The sequence below is a fragment of the Jaculus jaculus genome, chromosome 10 (assembly GCF_020740685.1).
Source record: "Jaculus jaculus isolate mJacJac1 chromosome 10, mJacJac1.mat.Y.cur, whole genome shotgun sequence".
Classification (NCBI taxonomy): Eukaryota; Metazoa; Chordata; class Mammalia; order Rodentia; family Dipodidae; genus Jaculus; species Jaculus jaculus.
This window is the reverse complement of record NC_059111.1, coordinates 51,493,850-51,507,997: the sequence shown is the minus strand read 5'-3', so window position 1 is coordinate 51,507,997 and position 14,148 is coordinate 51,493,850. Positions and strand designations below refer to the sequence as shown.

Here is a 14,148-nt window from a genome sequence, read left to right as displayed (position 1 = left end):
CCTCTCCTTCCTTTTTCTTCTTCTTTGCTAATCATTATCTATGTTTATTTATTAAGTTTATTGAGGAGCAATTCAGATAATGTAAAGCAGATAGATTTTTAAAGGCTTAGAATTAAGTCCTAGAATTAGGACTTTTTATGACATTATGCATTCAAAAAACCACCACCACAAGAACTATAACAGATCTCTTCATCATCCAGACACATGGTTTTCCATATTTATGATTTATGAAGATATGGTCTTGTATTTGAGTACTTCATTTCTTTTTATTGCTAACTCCAATTTCATGGAATGTCTACAGTGCAATTTTATTTTTATTTGTGCACATGTTAGTGAATATTTAGTTTTGATTTTGGTATTTGTGAATAAACTTTCTGTGAGAATGCACAAAAATCCATTTGTGGACAAGTTTGTCATTTTTCTTAGAGAAATAAGATGGTTTGGAATGTTAAGTGCATTTCACAAAAGAAGACATATGCATGGCAAAAAGTCAGATTTGAAAATTACCAATATGAATTCTTGATGAAGGCTCTACTAACATGAATGAGAAATTATAGCATTCATTGATTTACTGTTTTTAGTGATTTTTAATTGGATTAATGATATTCCAATATTTTATTTAATTTTTCTCTTCCTTAAAATATGGTAGTTATTGGTACTCATATTTTGAGAGGTTTGTAGTTATACAGTTTTGTTTATTTTCCTGATGAACTGACTTTTATCATTATATAATATACAGACCTGCTGAGCTATTTTTCCATCTTTACTATTCTCATGGTCTTTAAAATATGATGATTTTTTGTTCTTTTACTTACTAGATATTTTGCTTAATGGAACCTAGGTTTGGCTTTATTTTCAAACAATTGTATACTGGTTATTATCTCATTTTTCAGTCTTAATTTAAAAAATTCTACCTGGTTGTTTCTTTGTCATATAGACTGGCTATGCTATGAGTATATTTTCTTTCTTCTAAAGAATGTCAGTTTTAGGATTATAGTATTGACACATTTTCCCCATTGTTGTTATTTCCTCAAATTCGTATATTGCTCATGTATTTTATATTATTTTCTCCTCTTTCATTTTTCTTGTTATTATTCCTGATTTTTGTTTTCTTCTTTTGGCATGGGTCATATGAATCAAGGTTGTTTTTTTTTTTAGTATTTATGAAAGAGGGATCAGATATTAAGCCACTTTATAGAGGGTTGTCTGAACTAGAGATAAGAGGAAGGTTAGAAGCAGGCAGAGTGTGTGCTATTGATTATTCATTAGCTTTGTGTTGATCCATACACTAATTAAAAAATTTACTACTTAACTCAGAGAGGTACACATACAGCCTTATCTATGATGCCTTTTAGTTCATCTAGCCATTGACAGAAGGATACAAATTCTGATTATTGATATTTTGTAATCAGTGAGGGCATATGGCTTTCCCATCTCTTTTAGAGGGCTTTGCATTTTAGTGATATGCACTCCTTAGTGTCAGTGTTATATAACGTTTTTAACCCAACATTATTAAGTCAATGAAATCTATGTGAAGTTTTCATTCGTTCCTCAAATTCCTGAAAATCTTCTATTTCTGTAGTCACTTTTATAATTTTTTGGTCTTAGTGGATGAATATATTTCTCTTTGTAATGAACTTCTGAATTAAGGGAGGGAAGAGAGATCTGCTTGACTTGATAGAAATTCATACTATATTCTTAAAAATATTTAAACATATGTTACTTAGATTAATTTAGCTCAAATATTATTATGAAAACATATTTCCATGAGTTTGATGGGGAAAAGAATTTCCTGAGTTTCTTAGAAACAGACATCTAGATGCCTATAAGTGATTAGTCTTCTGTCTTCTGTGACCAAAATTTGAGTATTATTTTGTAACTTATTGGCACCTATACCACAAAAAGAAAAGGAAAGTCAAATTTGTCTTTTTTTAATACATGGTAAGGTGTTTCAGCAAGAGGTCAATGGAGGAGGGAGTGGTCATTATTGGCTGAGATGATGCTGTGGGATTTTATGCAGATTTCATTACTCTTGTTATTTCTGTTCCACTGGTACCACAGATAATTGACTACAGTGTAAGTAGGAGTATAGATGAAAATACAGTTGCAGTTCAGCTGGATTTCATCAAAATTATATCCTTGTTGGGCCACAACTGGCCTTTGAAACAATTTATGTCTACAAGTGCTACCCAATGTCACTGAAAACTTCCCTGAGGTCTGAGACAGTTGCTATGGAAACAGTCCCAGTCCTTTCTTCTTTTGGTAAAAAGTTAGCAGAAGTTATCCAGATTTGAAAACTACAGTAAAATAGTATAAACATTATTAATAGTAACTGGTTTATGGAATTTCATATATAGATCCATGAAGATTAGAAGTTCCTGTAGCTTAATTAAAAACCTGTTTCAAAAGCTGAGAATAAAACCCTCATGTTTGGAAAATGTCTTTTAAATTGACTTATTAAAATATATTAATTTTATATATTTGGTTTCATTATGACTTTTTTGTAGCTGTATTTAGACTGTATGATCCAATTACTCTCTCCTTTTCTCCATTCCCATTGATTCCCCTTCCTTTTCCCAAATAGCTTGCCTTCTACTTTCATGTCTTTTTATGACCTAATGAGTTTCTTTATGGTTACTTACTAAAGTACAGGAGAGGTGTTGTTTACAGGAGTCTATGCCCTTTACCATGGCCTATGTAACTAAACAAAATCTTTCTCTCCTAATTCCAACATTAACTGTGTTTATAGATCCCCAGGGAGTAGTGGAACTCATCCATGACACATTGTTGTGGCCCCAGTCTTGTGCAGGTAACCACAGATGCTTTAAGTTCATAAGTTTAATGGCTGTGCATTTCTTGAATAAAACACACTCTTCTCCATCTTCCAGCTCTTGCACTCTTTTTACCCCTTCTTCTACTATGTTCTCTGAGCCTTAGAGGGGTGATATATATGTCTCATTTATGATCAAGCATACAACTGCCACTTATTGTGACCAGTTTGACAAGTTATGAGTATACAGTTACTGCTGCTCATTTTTCTCTGACAGCAGCTCTCATCTATGTTTTTAGAGAAGCCGATTTGATAGATTCATGATGTCCATTTAGTAACACAACAAAAATAGTGACAACTTTAGGGCATATACCTCTCCAGCCATGGTCTTTTGACTCCGGTTATGGTACAATACATCTCTCCTGTGGAGCATGCCTCATATAAAATGCTAAAGTTGTGGGTTACCCCAGTAACTAACACAGCAGTGTCAACACTTTGCCTGGGGAGTCAGTAGGTGTTTTATGCAAGGCCCATATCTATAACAATACTCTCCCAGCAACCTGCATAACATCTTGTAGTACTATGGGACTAGCCATCAGAGAGGAAGCTTCTAGCCTGGTTCTAGCTTGATTTAATTGTGTCTAGCAACCAGCATATGTGATATCTTTGGCAACCGGGTCTTACCATCTTGTTGTGCTGACGAACCAGGAGCAGTAACAATTTCCCACATTGTTAGGAGGTCCTCAGGGGCCTCCTTAACCAAGACTCATGATGAATATTGTTTCTTGGGATAATTTTTTTTCCAATTTATTCTAAATACATAGGCTAAAGCTCCTTTCAGCTTACCTTGTTACAGTTTGTTTTTTATTATTTTACTTTCTAAAATTGTAAAGTTAAATAATATATTCCAAATCATAGTTATTCTCCATACAGAGAAGTATAGAAGTTTAAATGAAATTTCTTTTTTTTATTTTTAATTTTTTAATTTTTATTTATTTATTTGAGAGTGACAGACAGAGAGAGAAAGAGGCACAGAGAAAGAGAGAGAGAGAAAGAGAGAATGGGCATGACAGGGCCTCCAGCCACTGCAAATGAACTCCAAATGTGTGCGCCCCCTTGTGCATCTGGCTAACATGGGTCCTGGGGAATTAATCCTCGAACTGGGGTCCTTAGGCTTCACAGGCAAGTGCTTAACCGCTAAGCCATCTCTCCAGCCCTAAATGAAATTTCTTAACACTCTACTTTTTAAAATATAATTTTTAAATACCAAAAAACAAGTATTAAATTATATGCAGAAAACCACTTTTATAAGATGACAAAACAGACATGTTTTGAAGTGATTATAAAGTAGTAAATATGGTGTGGCTCTTTTATATGCTTCTATATTGTTAATATATAAAGTAATAGTATTAGTGGTATCTAAAAGATTGTTTCCTTAACATAAAGTTTGGTCTTAATAATTCTAAATTTTGCCTGGATATTTATAAGAAAACTATCACACAGAAGTATGTATTGAAAAACAAAGATGAATAACATAAAATTATGTACAAGAATAGTGTAATAACAGGACATCTAGAATAGTTGTACACATAAATAGAAAAATCAATTTTAGCTTTTTAATTAAGTAATATCCCAAAATTTTCTTCATTAAGTCCGCAAGGATCTGCTTCATAGCAACAGAAAGTGAAAAGCTTACCCTCTGACATAGAGTCAGCAGAGGAAAGCATGGTACCTAATAGATTGAGACATTTTCATTTTTAGATTAGGCAATAGGTAAACACTCAATCTTTCCTTAGCATACATATGATCAATTTCTAAACTACTAGTGGGAATGTTTTTTGACATTATCATTTAAAAGAAGGAACTCATGTTGAAATGGACAATTTGATGAAACTACGTCATGTGGCTATTTCCATTGGTGTGCCAAATCCTTTTAACCTCATTTGCTGATTTTACCACCTCCATTTAAACTCCAGGCTTCAGCTGATAATCATAATTCCCTGAATATTTTACATTACTTAGCACATATAACTTGTTTTTTTTTTTTTCATGCTTGCCTTTTGTAAATTATACTCTTCATTACATTGGGAATAGATATACTATTTCTACCTAATATTTTATGCATTAGTTTTGCTCAATTACTATATTTCTTGTTAATGAGTCTAATTCTCATATATATTAGGTATGTTTGTATATTTTCATTATATATTATTGTTTCCAGTAAGCTATAAGTATATTTGAATGAAAATGGATTTGACTGATGTGGTAGTTTGAATAGATGGCCCCCAATATAATCAGTTCTTTATTGTTTGTAGTTTGCATCTGCAGCCACCTGGCTGGAGGTAGTGTCACTGGGTGGTGTGGTGGTGGGTTTCAGATTTCAATCTAAAGATATGCAAAGTGTGCCTAGCAGGAGTTCATGAAGTGTGCTGTGGCTTTTGGCTTTTAGGCTTGGGCTTCTCTCTCTCTCTACTTGGGCCTGTGAAGGCAGGCCAGCTTCTTCTGCCATTATGGAACTTCCCCTGGAATGTAAGCTTCAATAAATATCCCTTCCTCCATAACTGTGTCTGGTCTGGAAGTTTATCTCAGTGAACCTGTAGCTGTCTGCTACAGAACTTGGTATGAAGAGTGGAACTAGAACCTGACCATGTGGATATTGATCTTTTGGAACTGTTTTTTTTTTTTTTTTTTTTTTTGGAGGAATAGGCATGGACTTGGTGCTTACAACCAAAGATGTCTTCTGGAGTGGTAAGCCACATTTTATGGACTACTCTTATGAGACTCTGAGAATGCTAAGTGCAGACAACATTGAACTTCGAGGCTTGGCTTATGAGCTTTCTAAGGGGAAGGAAAGACTGCAGAGAACTTTGTTGGAACTGGGTTACTGGCATAAGGGCTGGCTGCATCCTGCTGCCCAGGCCCAGAGAGTTTGATCAAGGTTAAATTTGTAATGGACTGATGTACTTGGATAGAGATATTGGACTGAGAGATTTAAGATTTTTAAGCTGGCAAACTTCAAGCAAGTTAAAATTACAGGCACTAAGACTGGTTTTATGTTATTGAATCTGCTATTGTCAAACACATTAGCAGTCTTAAAGGAAGATGGTCCATTTGATTTACCATGGAAAGGATTCCTGAGGAAAGACTATGATAAAAATGTAAACACTTTTGGAAAGAGTTGAATGGAGAAGGAACCTGCTTTTCAAGGTTATAATTTATTTTGTCTGTGAATTAAGAATATGACCGTGTCCTGCACACCTGGTATTGGTTTCAGAAGCATGAAAAATGTGAGCAGTGGTCGTGAATTGCACATGGTTCCAGGTGCTGCTGCTGAGATGCTGCCACTGAGATGTGTCATGAGGTAGGGCCTGATGTCCTGATAGGCTGAAAGAGCCTTTGGAAGATGGACCGTGGTTTGCAGGAAGACCCAAAGATGTTTTGTACATACCAGGATAATGCAAGGACTACCATAGAGTGCACTGTTGGCCTAAGATGGAAGTCCCCCTGTCCAGCTGGAGGGGCAGGATTGGAAAATCTGGAGACTGTCAGTCCCTGGTTGTATTGAACTTGAACTGCAGAAGTGTAATGTTTGTTTGATGGTGGTTGAGTATGCAGTGTTTCAGTCTCTTCTTGGTATGCCTTATACTAGTTGAAAATTTTTACTTTGTGCCTTTATATGTTAGAAATGTTTAGCTTGTTTGATTTTAGAGTTTTTAATATCTTAAATTGGTCAAGACTGTGGGGACCTTTGAAATTGAACCGAGTACAATTTACAATGTGTAATGGTTATAAATCTATTGAGGGCCAGGGGTGGAATGTGATATTTTGAATAGATGCCCCCAATATATTCAGTTCTTTGTTGTTTGCATCTACAGCCACCTGGCTGGAGGCAGTGTCACTGGGTGAATCTTAAGGTGTGGTGGTGGGTTTCAGATTTCAATCTAAAGATATGCAAAGTGTGCCTAGCAGGAGTTCATGAAGTGTGCTGTGGCTTTTGGCTTTTAGGCTTGGGCTTCTCTCTTTCTCTACTTGGGCCTGTGAAGGCAGGCCAGCTTCTTCTGCCATTATGGAACTTCCCCTGGACTGTAAGTGTTAATAAATATCCCTTCCTCTACAACTGTGCCTGGTCTGGAAGTTTACCTCAGTAAACCTGAAGCTGTCTGCTACAGCTGATATACAGACTTTAAGTTATCAAACCCAAGGGTGTATGATAGTATTCACTATATCATTAAACACTATTGATATGTTAGTAGATTTTTATTCCTCAAACTCATAATAAAAATCTTCAGTGGTAAGTTAAGGTACAACCTAGATATGGCACATTCATTGCAGAGACACAGAGGATTGGAGGGCGAAGAAAGAGAAAGAGGAGAGAGAAAGTGAACAAGAGTGTGTATAAGATGGGAGTGGGGAGTAAACACTGAAATTTAGATTTAAAATCCATGGACACAATGCTAATTTGTTATATATTACTCACTTTGTTTTACTAAATAGGGCAAATTTAAAGCTTGAAGTTTTTCTAAAGATCCTTATGCACAATACACTTAAAGGCAAATAATGAAAGTAGTGAGAAAAAAGCAAAAGAAAGATTTGTACCCAATCACCAAGGTGACACAAAACTTATGTAAGGAAATAAGACATTAAACCTAGTGAAAGAGGTTTTCTTTTTTTCCTTACTGGAAACATGTGGTGTTCATTTTAGATATTTTCCAAATTTAAAATTATATTCTTTAGAAACTTTTTGGCCTAAGCCAAAGATAAATTATGACATTCACATTCTACGAATGAAGTAAATCTTTACCCTTGCAGCATGGTTAACAGCACAAAGCCAGCCAACAAAAATAATGAATCTAAATGACACTCATTTCACAACAAAATGATACACTCAGCATTTTCATTAGTATGTATTTTGAATGAGGAAACCGTCATGTTATAGTAATATTCTAAACCAATTGCCTATCTAGTTTCTGATGTCTTCTGAATTCAGTCCTTTCATACCCCACAGTATAGCACATCTGAGATATATTAGTTGAAATTCCACACAATTGTCAATTGCCAAGTTTAGGTGGAATTGTTATAGTATGAAATGCTAGGAAACAAAGGGAAACTCACATTTAAAGTCATATTCTATATACAGAAAGGTCCCATGGAGAGTAGTTGTTCACTGCATTCACCATTCACAGGCTTAAACTTCCAGCTCATATAGTCTCAACTCCAGTAAGGAATTAGCAGTGTTGAAAAAAACATTTAAGTATGAAATAAAAAAATGTGTAAAATTAAGCCAGAAACATTTTATGTGAGACACACATAAGTATTACCTGTGATTCCTTTTCTAGATGTTTGATTGAACACAAGCAGAAGAAGCAATTTGGTTGAAAGTGTATTCTTTTCACAATTACTTTCTTGAATATTTAGATTATTCCATATATTATGATAAAATATTGAAATAAAAGTATAATAAAAATAATGTCTCTCAGTGAAAAGAAAGTCATCTTGAGGAGAAATATAAAAATTTCAGTAAAATATGGTGTGAAAATGGCATAGAGCACACTTATTACTCTTCACATACACTTCATAATTCCCCTATGAAGAATGTAGGATTCAATTTATTTAATTGTGGGGATGAATATATAAAAACAATCTAACATAGTACTGGCAAGCACATAGATAGGGAATTTAGCAGATAAGCTAAAATATGCAATAAGAGCTAAGGCTTCCTAGTAGGGAGTTGATGTTTCAGTAGATACCATCTTTCATTTCTCAGAATAGTAAGATATATTTTTTTTTGTTATTTGTTTTTTGAGTTTTGACAAAATTTATTGGTATTTTAGTAAAGACATTCATTTCTGTTATTCCTCTCTCCTTAACTTGGCCTTAGGTTAACATTTTATTTGGGTCAAGTAAGGAATATGTAGGAGAGAGATGTTACAAATAGTAAATGGACAAAAAGAAGAGTGTGTCTACAGAAAAGTTAAATTTATGTATCTTGATATAATTAAATCATGTAAGAACTAATGTACATTTCCATTGTTTCACTTGGGACTTATTATAAACTTAAATTTAAGTGAACAGACTGTTAAGAACATCCACAAGCTGCTTTTCAGGAATTGTTACCTAGTAAAAGAGCCTAGTGAATAGTCACCACCAATAAAACTCTCAGAAGCTGCCTCCAAATTTAGCTTGTAGTTCTTAAGGGAATCATACTATTTCATGTGTGACTATGCACTTAAAGAAGCATTTAATTGACACATTAAAAAAAAAGTCCATATACAATACAAAAACACAAAACAAATATCCTACAGTACACAAATCCTGCAGAGTATATGTGGTGAAATATTCCATAAAATATGTTGATGATGTATTTTCTTTCCTTATATTTCAGTAAATAGAATGTGCTTTTAAGGCCACTGTTCAGTGCATACATACTTAGAATTACAGAAAATTTTGTAGTGAGTTCAATTCAACAACTTAGAAGTCAGTCACAGAAAGTACTTCTTCTCAATTTCCTGTTTTCATACAATGTTATACCTTTTTTCTTGTATCTAAATCTTTTTAAAAAAATTTGAAAACCAGCCAAATACTTAAAGCAGTATGTATATTTACATTTTTGGTGGTGGTTTGTATTTTAAAAGAAACAGCTTCCATACGATCTGCCTCAAGTTTTGGTGGAAATGCTTGCATAGAAGTAGGAACAAAAACCAAGAGAAGTACATTCCAGATACTGAGTTACTTTGGTAGCAAGTGGTGTGCTTGATGACAAATGAAGGAAGACAAAATCAAAGTGAAGTGGCCTATTTTAAAAACTCAATACTTCACATAAACTTTTTTTAATTGTTTTTTTTTTCTTTTTTTTTAAAAGATCTAAGCATCTTTATCCACTGATAGCAATGCAATACCTAGTATATGACGACGTGAAACAAAACAAAATGCCCATAAGAAAAAAAACAAAAAAAAAGGTCGCATTTTCTCTAAATTTACTTTCAGTCAATAGTCCAGTAACATTTTCTTCCCTCTCTCTATAAGGCTGTTCCTGGGAGCCAGACAGTTTAGGAAATGAAGGAATGAAGTTAGGCAAGTAACTGCTTGAAGCTGTAAATAAATAATAACTTTTCACTTCCCTCTTAATGTGCTAATAGCTGTGTCTAAAAAAAAATATGCAATTCTTAAAAAGGTACCAGTTCTGATTTCTTTATTATCTGTAACTTTTGGAAACTAATCACACGAAACTACAAAATTAGCAAATGTCTTGTAATCTGTATATAAAACATAAATTACCTCTAATTTCAAACTCTCATTTATTAGTGTATCACTCAATCTTTTAAAAAAATGAAAAAGAAAAAAAGGTGGCTCCAAAGTTAAGTCTTACACCATTCTTTTAAGAAAGGAAGCTGTTCCTTTTAACTTTACACCCCAACTCCCAGTTTCAAAAGTGTCACTTAATTGTCTTGGTCGTGGACATTTCCGAGATGAGACTTTATATTTCGTTCCCACAGCTTCTGATTGTCAGAAAACCCATGCTTTCCCTTATTGCAGGACTTTGGTCCGGCTGAGGTTGGTATAGCCCTTCCAATATTCTTTATCCTCATCTATGCTTCTGGGGGCATTTCCTCTGGTTCACTGCTTGACCCGAGTCTGATGGAGATGGTGGAGGCTCTCTTGGCCATCTGACTAACCATGGCAAATCCAAACTTGGAGGCCTTTGCGAGTTCTGTGGGGACGTCCGCAGCTTCTTCAGCTGACTGCTTCTCAGCACTATGGCAGGAGCCGTCCCCTCCATTACTGGAAGAAACAGTCTTAGTTTTCACAGGTTTTTCTGCTTCTTCTTCAGGTCCTCCGGCGGCGCTGGCTCGCTGCAGCATTCCGGGGCTCTCCTCTCCCGTAAGTCAGATGCACAAGGAGGCATGCATCTGGATTTTGTTTACATTGGCTGGAGGCCCTGGCGTGACCATTCTCTCTTTCTCTCAAATAAATAAATAAATAAATAAATAAATAAATAAATAAATAAATAAATAAATAAATAAATAAATAAATAAAATATTAAGAAAAGAACAAATTATTTTAAACTAAATCCATGTGATAGATTGGTGTATGTGTTTCAATCAATGGGATGTGATGATAAAGATGGAAGAAATTAATGTTCACTTTGGAAAATTTGGCCAGTAATAACAAAATTATTGGAAAGATGACAATCACTATATTACATACATATGACTAGAGGTTGATTATATTTGGAAATGTGCACTATAAGAAAACATGAAGAATTGCTATTGAATTACAAACAAATATATCTGATATTTTTTATATTTTTTATTGTATAGACTAGTGGTTTTTCCGATCTAAATACACAGATAAGAAGTTTGTAATATTGCTTTTCAACTTAATACTTTTAAAAAAATTGGAAATTTTCTTTTTCATTAGAAATTTTGGTATCATTCACCTTGCTGAGTACAGGTAAAGGTAATTTATCACAGGTAGTATTGCTTCTTTTCATAAATGACTTGCACTAATGTCTATTATAATCACAGAAATACCATAAGTTAATGTTCAGAAGGAAACCATGACATAACTACAATATTCAAAAGACAACTGTAGGCTGGAGAGATGGTTTAGCATTTAATATACTTGATTTTCAAACCAAAGGACCCATTCAATTCTCTAGCGTCCATATAAGCCACATGTACAGGGTGGCATACTCATTTAGAGTTCATTTGCAGTGGCTGGAGGCCCTGGCACACTCATTCTTTCTCTTTCTCTCTCTCCTCTCTCTCTCTGTCTCTCTCTCTCTCAAATACATAAGTAAAAATAATATGTTAAGGGCTGGAGAGATGGCTTAGCACTTAAACACTTGCCTGTGAAGCCTAAGAACCGTGGTTTGAGGCTCGATTCCCCAGGACCCATGTTAGCCAGATGCACAAGGGGATGCAGGTGTCTAGGATTCGTCGTTTGCAGTGGCGCTCCTGCTCTCTCTCTCTCTCTCTCTCTCTCTCTCTCTCTCTCCCTGTTTCTCTCTCTGTCTGTCGCTCTCAAATAAATAAATAAAAATAAACAAAAAAATTAAAAACAAATAATATGTTAAAACAAACTTTGGGCTAGAGAAGACCCTACCTCTAGGGGGAAAAATAGTCTTGAAAGAAGACAACTGTGAGAAAGCAGTGTCAAGTCTTTTGAGAAGATAGGATTTCAAAACACTAAAATGCTGCTAGCTGACACTCAATAGGTAATTATGCCAGTCTACTGCAGAGGGTCCTATGTATTAAGCAGCTACAATGATGATTTCTGGCAATGATGAGTCCAGATGTTTGAACTCTGATGATGCTGGAAACATTAAATTAAGGGTTTTAATTTTATTTCTATACTTCATCCATCACTCCACCAACACTGAGACTCTTTAAACTAGTACTTTTTGTGTACATTTATAAACAGACCATCTATCATTTTGCTAAAACTGTATACACTTTACTACAAGAAATATGTAGATGAATATCCCAACTGTTACATTAATATATTCAGCAATTAGACCTCATCTAACTGCTCAACAGGAGATGTTTCACAGTACAGAACAAGGTTATTTTCAAAATATAGCTAACCTAATAAATATGTATCCATCTATTGAGTTTAAGAATATGTTCAAAACACTTTCAAAAATTACAACAAATTGCTATGTTCCAGAAAAATTCAGGTGAACATCACTTTTTGTTGCTTTCAGATGTAGTAAGGGTTATGAAATATATGTGTGGCACAGTGTATGCCCATGTGTATGCAGGTTCATGTGCACATGGGGGGGGGCAGAGAAAAGTAAATATCCTTTATCATTCATGGTATCCTTGAGACATTGCTCTCACCGATTCAAGAGCTGCTGCCATTTGATCAGATTGGCTGACCAGAGATCCCAGCAATTCATTAACTCTATTCCCCTACAGGACTGGGGTTATGGACATGTGTGGCCAAGCCCAGATTTTTACCTGGGTGCTGGGAAATTGAAACCTTTTAGAGCCTCATATTTGTATGGCAAGCCCCCAGCCCCAAACATCACTTTTGTACATTAATTTTGTATACATTCTTAGAACTGCCAGCTATTCTGAATGATTTAAAAAAAAAAAAAAGCACTGATAACTTCCATGATAAATTTGGCTGAGGGATTTAAAAATCAGATTTTATGGTTTCCATTTTCTGTTTTTACAGTCTTGCCTTTGATTAAATAAATGCTTGAACATTGCTTTCATTTTCCTAAATAAGGATCCTTCTTGCAATTATCTTTTTGAATATCCCATTCAGTTGATTAAACACTGGTTAATTACAAAACAAAAGAAACAAAACACAAAATCCTGAATGTCAGGGTGATAGATTGCTATATAGAGGCAGGAATTCAACATAACTCAATATTGAATTAATTTATTTGAAATAAATTTATGGCATTATCCCATGTATAGAAGGCTATTGTAAACCAAGCATATTATACCAATCACATATTCTACTTTCCAAATTAGTGGTGGCAATTAGGTAACACTTAACATCTATCATGCTTATCTCTATAGCTGCAGTGGCATTGAAGGTGACTAAAAATGACACAATGAATTTTTCTTTTGATGAAGAATGGAGAATAATAGGATATAAGGACTGATTCTCCCTTGCTTGTTGAATGGGTCAAGTTGGATAAGCAGATTTGTTGTGAGGTCATCAGTTACAATTGGGCAGTAATTTGAAGATGGATTAACATAGAAGTAGCAATTTATACTCCATGGGTTTCAATGAAAAACTCTGCCTAATTCTGTAAGAGACCTCATAAACTGGCAGAGATCAATGCCTACCTAATGTGCCATTATGCACTGGGCACACTTCAGTGATTACAGCACAGCTGTGGCTGGGTTCTGCGTGGTATGTCTTTAGCACTTGCACCACAGGTGCCCTGCATGTCTGTTTGGCCCAAAGGAATAAATTCATTAGGCGGTTAAGTAGACTAGGAACATTTCTTTGTCAAAAGCTTTCCATGTTTGAACTGAGGCATGGTCAATGTCTGGTGGTAGTACCCTGTGTCAATAACAAATAAAGACTAAGATAGATGAAGAATTTCTTCTCTTGTATCTTTGCATAGCTCTGTCTTACTTTGAAGATATAAGAATGCACTTGTATATTGGAAGAATATAGCATTATAAATTTTAAGTTTGAAAAGTGAAGTATTTTAAAGATTAAAGTTTATATTAAAGCATGAGATAATGTTCCATAATTAAGAATTATTTTAGCATATCTCAGGGCATGCATATTAAATAGCAATATATATTGAAAAGACATTATATCAAATAAATTTAAAATAATATTTTAATATACAATATGACCCATAACCTTTACATTCTTATACTCCATAGATGTCTGTTAATTTC

At 34.5% G+C, this 14,148-nt stretch overlaps 1 protein-coding gene and 1 pseudogene across 1 annotated transcript in view; one reads left to right on the top strand and one right to left on the bottom strand.

Moving 5' to 3' along the window:
- The window catches only part of Sema3a (semaphorin 3A), a 427,884-nt gene that overhangs the window by 63,286 nt on the left and 350,450 nt on the right, over nucleotides 1-14,148 (top strand). The window lies entirely within an intron of this gene.
- On the bottom strand, nucleotides 10,295-10,629 carry LOC123463959 (annotated as a pseudogene).